Source organism: Phaenicophaeus curvirostris, chromosome 3, assembly GCF_032191515.1.
Source record: "Phaenicophaeus curvirostris isolate KB17595 chromosome 3, BPBGC_Pcur_1.0, whole genome shotgun sequence".
NCBI lineage: Eukaryota > Metazoa > Chordata > Aves > Cuculiformes > Cuculidae > Phaenicophaeus > Phaenicophaeus curvirostris.
This window is the reverse complement of record NC_091394.1, coordinates 68,175,958-68,182,962: the sequence shown is the minus strand read 5'-3', so window position 1 is coordinate 68,182,962 and position 7,005 is coordinate 68,175,958.

The window sequence follows — 7,005 nt, the reverse complement described above, 5'->3', positions numbered from 1 at the left end:
AGACTGCATATCAGGATTGAGACCAGGTCCCTTATTTTTCTGAATTACAGCTCAAATCCACACATATGGAAAATGTGTGCTGTTCCCCTTCCTCTTAGCTCCTTGGATAAGTGATGCCCAAACCAGTTGTGTTGTTGATCTTTTAATTTTCATGCAGAAATCACTTTGTGCTAAAATTCTTGGAGGTCATGATGCATGTCCTGCATGTCCTGCATGTCCTGCATGATGGATATTTTCCATTAGCTTTGTCTGCTCCTAGGGTGGCTAGGTTCTGGAGAAGTAAATGAATGCTCTCATGGAGAATGCGGCAAGCATTGGCACTACTTCTATGCCCACAAACTCCATGTGACTCTTTCTACCTGTGTGCTGCTGTTCTGCACGCAAAGCGTTAAGTCTGAGCTGTAGCTTTCCATGCTAAGGAGGTGCAGAGAGTCATCACAGATAAACCCACTTACCATATTCAGGACATATATGGCAGTTCTTTGAAGTCAGTCCTTCAGTCCTGGTCTGGTGGGAAGCACTGAGGATGAGGACCCCTGGGGAGAGACACGAACTACTCCTACTCAGAGTGAGGAAGACAAAGAGACTGAGAGCAGTTTCAACAGAACTCCTTAGCTGTTTAAAAGCTGATCTCAGTCACATGAGTAAAAGATGATGTCTAGGAAAAATTAACCTGGGACATTTACTTGTGAAATGACTTCACTTTTTTTTTCTCCATTTTTTCCTATTTGCTTCTCAGAGGGTATCAAGGGGCTGATACTTGGTTTGATGCAAAAGAAAAGAGGACTAAATAAACCCCTTTAGATATAGGCCTCATCTGCTATTTTAAAGTATTTTTCCAACTGTTGTGGACTGAAATAATGACTTTTTAAATATATCTTCATAGCGAGTCATAGCATCACGTGCCTGTCCGACAACAACACTCTCTGGACTGCCTAATTGGGTTTGTGAAACAAGAGCTGTGTGTCAGCTGGGGTTGTTTCGCCTGGAGGGGAGGGGGCTGGGGGGGGACCTCGTTGCTCTCTATGGCTGCCTGGGAGGAGGTTGTGGAGGGGGGGGTGCTGGCCTCTTCTCCCGGGTGGCAGGGGTGGGGGGCAGGGCGGGAAGGGGTGGCCTCGGGCTCCAGCTGGGGGGATTTGGGCTGGACATTAGGAAGGAGTTTTTCGCAGGGGGGGTCGTTGGGCACTGGGGCGGGCTGCCCGGGGGGGTGGTTGGGTCACCTTCCCTGGAGGTGTTTAAGGCACGGGTGGATGAGGTGCTAAGGGGCGTGGTTTAGTGTTTGATAAGAATGGTTGGACTCGATGATCCGGTGGGTCTCTTCCAACCTGGTTATTCTATGATTCTATGATTCTGTGTCTGCCAGTGTCCCACCTGGCACTCAATGACAGCCTGGGCCCATCTTACAGCACAGGAGGCTGGTGAAAGATGTCTGGGACTGCCTGCTGATGTGGGACAGCTGCCTGGGAAACAGAGCACACCACTGGCTCTTGGGGAGCCTTAGTGTGTACTTGCTTCCTTGCCTGTTCCTGTGGCTCCAGCAAGTAATCCAGAAGTGGCTGCTTTTGGGTTTAGCTGGGAATGACACGCATTATTCATCAGGCTCTCTGACTGCTTAGCACCTCCAGACTCCTGCCGGCTGTTTATATTTAAAAATAAATCCTAACAATCACTGTTCAAAGTAAGGACTGACAGCCTGCAGCATTTTTATTAAAGCATGCTGAGCAGAAACTGAAGAGAACAGATAAGAGTTAACGGGTGTTTGTAAAACAGGCAGGAAAAAGCCTTCTGATTCGTGAACCTTCACCAGCAACAACTTCCATGTCGGAGGAGCAGAGATGTTGAAAGGGCAAGAGCCAAAGGCTCTCTCTTTAAATGTAGGATTTGACAGGAGACCAGCAGGGTAGGACCTCAGGGAATGACAAAGCAGATACTTAGATAGGAGGTCTGTGAGGCAAGCAGGACTAAATTGTTGCATTGCTTTGAAGGTCAGCAATGCAATTTTATAGATAACACTAGATTTAATGGGCATCCATGGCAAAGTCCAAAGTACGGGAGTGATGTGCTGAGAAAACTCTGTACTGATGTTCTAAACGCAGCACCCTCTGGGAGGACCTGAAGCTCGCAGAGACTGTCCCAGAGTTAGCAAAACAGTGTTCCCATGAGTCCTTGCACTTTAGGTGAAATCAGAAACATCACATGGGTCGAGTTCTCAGAAAGTTAAGAACAAAAAGAATTTCTCTCCTGGTTTATAAGGTACTGAACGTGGGATTCTTTTTAGTTGTATTTACCACAACGCATGTCTTTGTTCTCTCTGGTTTTAATCCCTGAGCACAGAAAATGTTTTTGTGTTCCCTTAAAGTATGCTGGGAATTTGCAATTACAAACATTTGAACCATGGTAATAATTAAATTATTTCAGGAGATTTTACCTGGGATAGTGAAATATTTCTATAAACTGTGAATCTTGTTGTTGGAGATTCCTTCCTACCTCCAAAATTTTATGTAAAAGAATGTTAAAGCTCATAGCATCAAAACTCTGTTTTTGTCAAATCTGAATAAGTGCAGTAGTCATAACAAAATTAATATCTCTGCCTGTATCCCAATGGGTTTCTCTCCTCTGTCAATTCTTTCTCTGATGAGATGATCTTTTGACTATACATAAATAAATACAGCTGCTCAAGGCCCCATCTTTCCTGTCACTAACATAATTGATAATACTGTGTTTGTCCTTCAAAGTCATGCAAATGGAATCCTCAGGCTCTAGGTATTAAATGCTAGCTAACCTGATTATTTTCTTTAAAACATAAATGAAGTTATTACTATCCCCTTCATTTTCACACTCTTTATAAACTCCTGGCAAGAAAAGGGGAGATAGATAATAAGATACTTGAATCACTTTTTTACCCTGTGATTAGCACATGAAAAAAGAACTTATTGAAAACAATAATTCCTCAGTCATTTGTCTTTATTTTAATTTTGCTTTGAAGCCAACGTATTTTCTTTGAAATTTCATTAGCAGCCATTTTGTAAATGAGATTCTCACTAGTAGGAGCCAAGTTTGAGCATTCTATTGCATTAAAATTTAACATTTTTCTATGGCTTAATATAACTTCTTCTTAATGCAGAGAGACTTTCCTGCAATGTTCCTAGTTTAAAGGGCTGGTTCTAATTAAGAACAAAAGCGCCTAAAAGTAAAGTAATTCAGTACCTAACTCTGAGGCATCTGGTTCCTAGAATGCTGTCCAACAATTTAAGCTACCAAGCACAGCAAGCATTCGTGCTTAAGGGAAGATTTAAGCACCTTGCAAAAAGATCCAAACCAGTGAACGAGCCAAATGAGCAACTTTCAGGACAATTTTAAATCCTCCCACACAGGCTTCTTAGGCCAAAGGGAGTATCTTAAATGAATTTTTAAATCTCTCCTGAATATTCTTTCAATTTCTTAAAATAATTGACTCGAGTGTTACTCTTTCCTCTTTAAAAAGATCAGTCAATGGAAAAAAAACAACCCAAAACCAGACAGAAATTGTCTTTGGAATAAATACTGGATATTAGGATGGCATTTCCCCCTGTCTGTCACTGCCAAGATGAAGCAGCTATTTGTGTGTCTGCTAGTGAGCCTAAGCTTTTGTGCTGTCTGTGAAAACATAGTGGGAAGAACAGCAAGCATTTCCACCAGCTCATGGGAAGTTAGGCCAGTCCCCTGGAAGGTGAGTGAGAAATATGCATTTTAATTCACTGGGAAGTTGTTTAGCCATTTGGCTTCTATAAAGAACAGAGGCAGCACTTGACCTCAGTGTATTTGAAAAGAGACAGCTGTGACTTCTGCAGTTGGATACAAACTCACATTGTCTGTTTGAGGGAAGTGAAGCTTTTTACTTAGCTGCCTTCCTAAATTCCCTAATTTGCTTTAGACCCAATTCCTTATTCTTTACTCAAACAGTCCTTGCTGCATTCAGTTAAAACTGAAGGCCAAAATTCTCTCTGTGTTGTTCCATTATTACACCACTGCTCCAGGAAGAGAACTGGGATTTTTGCCACCCTTGCAAGATGAGGAGAGGAGCAGGATACGTGATTTCCCAGCTTGCAGCAAACCAGTGACTTGCTTTGGCTTGAAGGCACATAAGGATATAGCTTCATGAGAATCTTGGAAAAAAAATCCTGTCCACACATAGCTGTGTTAACTATCTGGAACCTTGGCTCTAAATGTTGCTGGGGTTATATTGTCACCAGCTTTGCTCAGGAGGACTAGTGTTGCCTTCTTGCCCCAGGATAGACTTCAGGATAAATAAATATACATGTACGATTGCTTCAGAATCCTTCCCAAGAGAGCCCACACTGCAGAAAAGCCCAACCAACATCTCTTGTGAGGTGGAGTAGACTTCTGGAGATTAAATCAGAGCAGCAGTGCTACCAAGCAAATTTAGACTCTGTTAATTCTTTATCATTCCTTTCTTCCTTGTACTGTCTCTGTTGTTACAAAGGCTGAGTGATACATAAAGGCATAAGCACTGCATATCCATGTACACTGTGAGGAGAATCACAGGATTCATGTCTTTCCAGGGTTGGACCCTGTCCATAAATTGTAAATACAGATATTTTTTCTTGTTGCTTTGTTAAACTTAAAAATGTAGTCCCATGAGCAAAAAGCATTCAAGTCATATTGTTATATGCTCATGGCTGATTAACTGACTTGGGGTGTACACGTGATCATCAATAAAAGAATAATGAAAGCTTGTTATTTTGAAACATAATTAAATCAAAGGAAAAACAGTTCAACATGTCTGTAGAAATAGTAATCGGTTCATTACCTGTAATCATGTGAGCCTGCTCACATTATCACAAGCTTATTGGGAAAAGGAGAGAAAAAGGGAATATATTGCTGCTTACACAGGTGTGATCTGTATATCTACATAAGTTTTACTGTATTATGGTATTGTATTATGTATAATTTTTTTAGATTAAACAGCATAGGAGGAGTATTGCAATTCAGAAACATAAGTACTGAGAAAATTTTAATTGTACATTGGGAAGCCAAGAGAATGAATCATTCATCACGTAAATTTAAATAGAACTAACTTATATTGTTATCTGTATCACCAGGAGTGACTCGCTCTTTTAGTGGAAAGAAATCCTTGCACTACTTCTATTCTAGTACAAATTGTTTTTGAGAAAGGCGAAGTACATTGCCAACACCTGTCTTTTCCTTGCAAAGAAATGAAGCAGAGATGTAATGGGAAGACCTTTATAGTGTGTTGCCTGGTCTCATACTACATTTTTCAAGGTCTCAGCCTTTATGTTTCCAATCTATTTCTTCAGAAGACTGATGAAAGAGATTATTTGCCTGAAAATATCCTGTTGGTTTTGACAACAAAGTTGGCCTCTATTGGAGGTTACTACATTTTATATAAATATTTCATAAACTGCTTCATAAGAGCAAGTCCTAACACTTGTTCATTGTATTTACTCTTTTGTTTTGGTTTATAGGAAGATATTGTACTGCAGTGCCTTGTGCAAATCATTAAAATGATATCATATGCATTCAACAATCAAGTAATAGTATCAGGGCCAAAAGGCTTTGGGTTATCAGGGATCACAGCCTGTGCGCTCTTTCCTCTGACATGCTAACATGTCACATAGATTTAACCTTGTGGACAATGCAACCTCATAGGTTTGGGTGACACGTTATTTGTTCATTGCTATAAGTGTAGTATTTCAGGGGAAGCTGAGGTATTTGCATTCCTCTAGGGGACATATGCCTCAATATGGCAATGCCAGAGTTTGGAAGGGGCAGGACTACAAAGCGATTGCAGCTTTTTGGTTTGTAGTTTTACTTATTGTTTCTAATAGTATTGTTACAGGAACCAGTTGAGAGAGTTTCATGTAATGATGAGGAAGTAACATGGCCATCAGGGAAGGAGCAGTTATGCTAAGAGTAGAATCCTTTGTTATACTCTGCTTTTGTCTAGGATCTGACAGCAAGAAACTGGTCAGGTTTCCTCCTTTGATAATACTTCTTTAGTATTTTTCAGAGGGGCAGTATGGTCAAATAACTACCAGCTGGTAAAAGAATGAGCTACAGAAGAAAGGCAATTAGGATAGATGGACCCAGACTGCAGTCTGAGTGAGTAGAGCATTTCTTATATTATGTTCTTACAGAAAGGGGGGGATCCTAGATAAAGTAAATTCCCAAGACAATGACAGAGAGGGGAAGATCCACAAAAAATATGTGTGCCTGGTTAAAACCCTCTTTTCTTTGTTTTCTTCTGTAGAACTGGGGGAACTTTGAAATTACATGTGGTCTATCCAAAGACTACAGCATGTGAGTTATATGGAAATTTTCATGACCGTTAGTAGGCTGTAATATTTGAAAGTCCAGAAGGACCAAATAATGTTTGAATAACATAAGACTACTTTTGGACTTGGAGTATTCATGTTTATTTTCACTGAGGATTTATAGGAATTATTGCTTCTGTGACCTGCTTGGGAGCATAGATCAAAGGACCAAAGACTCCTAGCTCTAACATTGACCCCTAGGGAAAGAAAAGAAAAAAATAAGGCAGCTATAGAGTGATCCTTCCCATGGTATAATTTCCCAGCTCCCAGCAATCAGCATTTTAGTGATTTTTTTTTTTCTGAGCCAGAGGTTGCATCTGGGCTTTAATGTTTAATAACCAATTATGTACATCTCCTCTATGAATTTGCCTAATGCTTTTTAAAATCCAGATAAAGTTTTGTTCTCTGTCTGATCCTGTAGGCACTAGGTTTCACAATTTAATTACGTACTATATAAAAATTACTTCAATTTGTTTGTTTTAAACCTGCTTTGTTTTTCAGTAGAGCAAATAAGTGACAGTAATAACACCATTTTGTTAGTGTGAGTGCACACATACTAGGAGTTTCTGCTGGAAGATCTATGGTGATTGAGGATCAATTCTCAGCTATGCCAAAAACTATGTTGGCAAAAAAAAAGGATATATGCCTTAGCTTAGACAGGCTTCCAGGA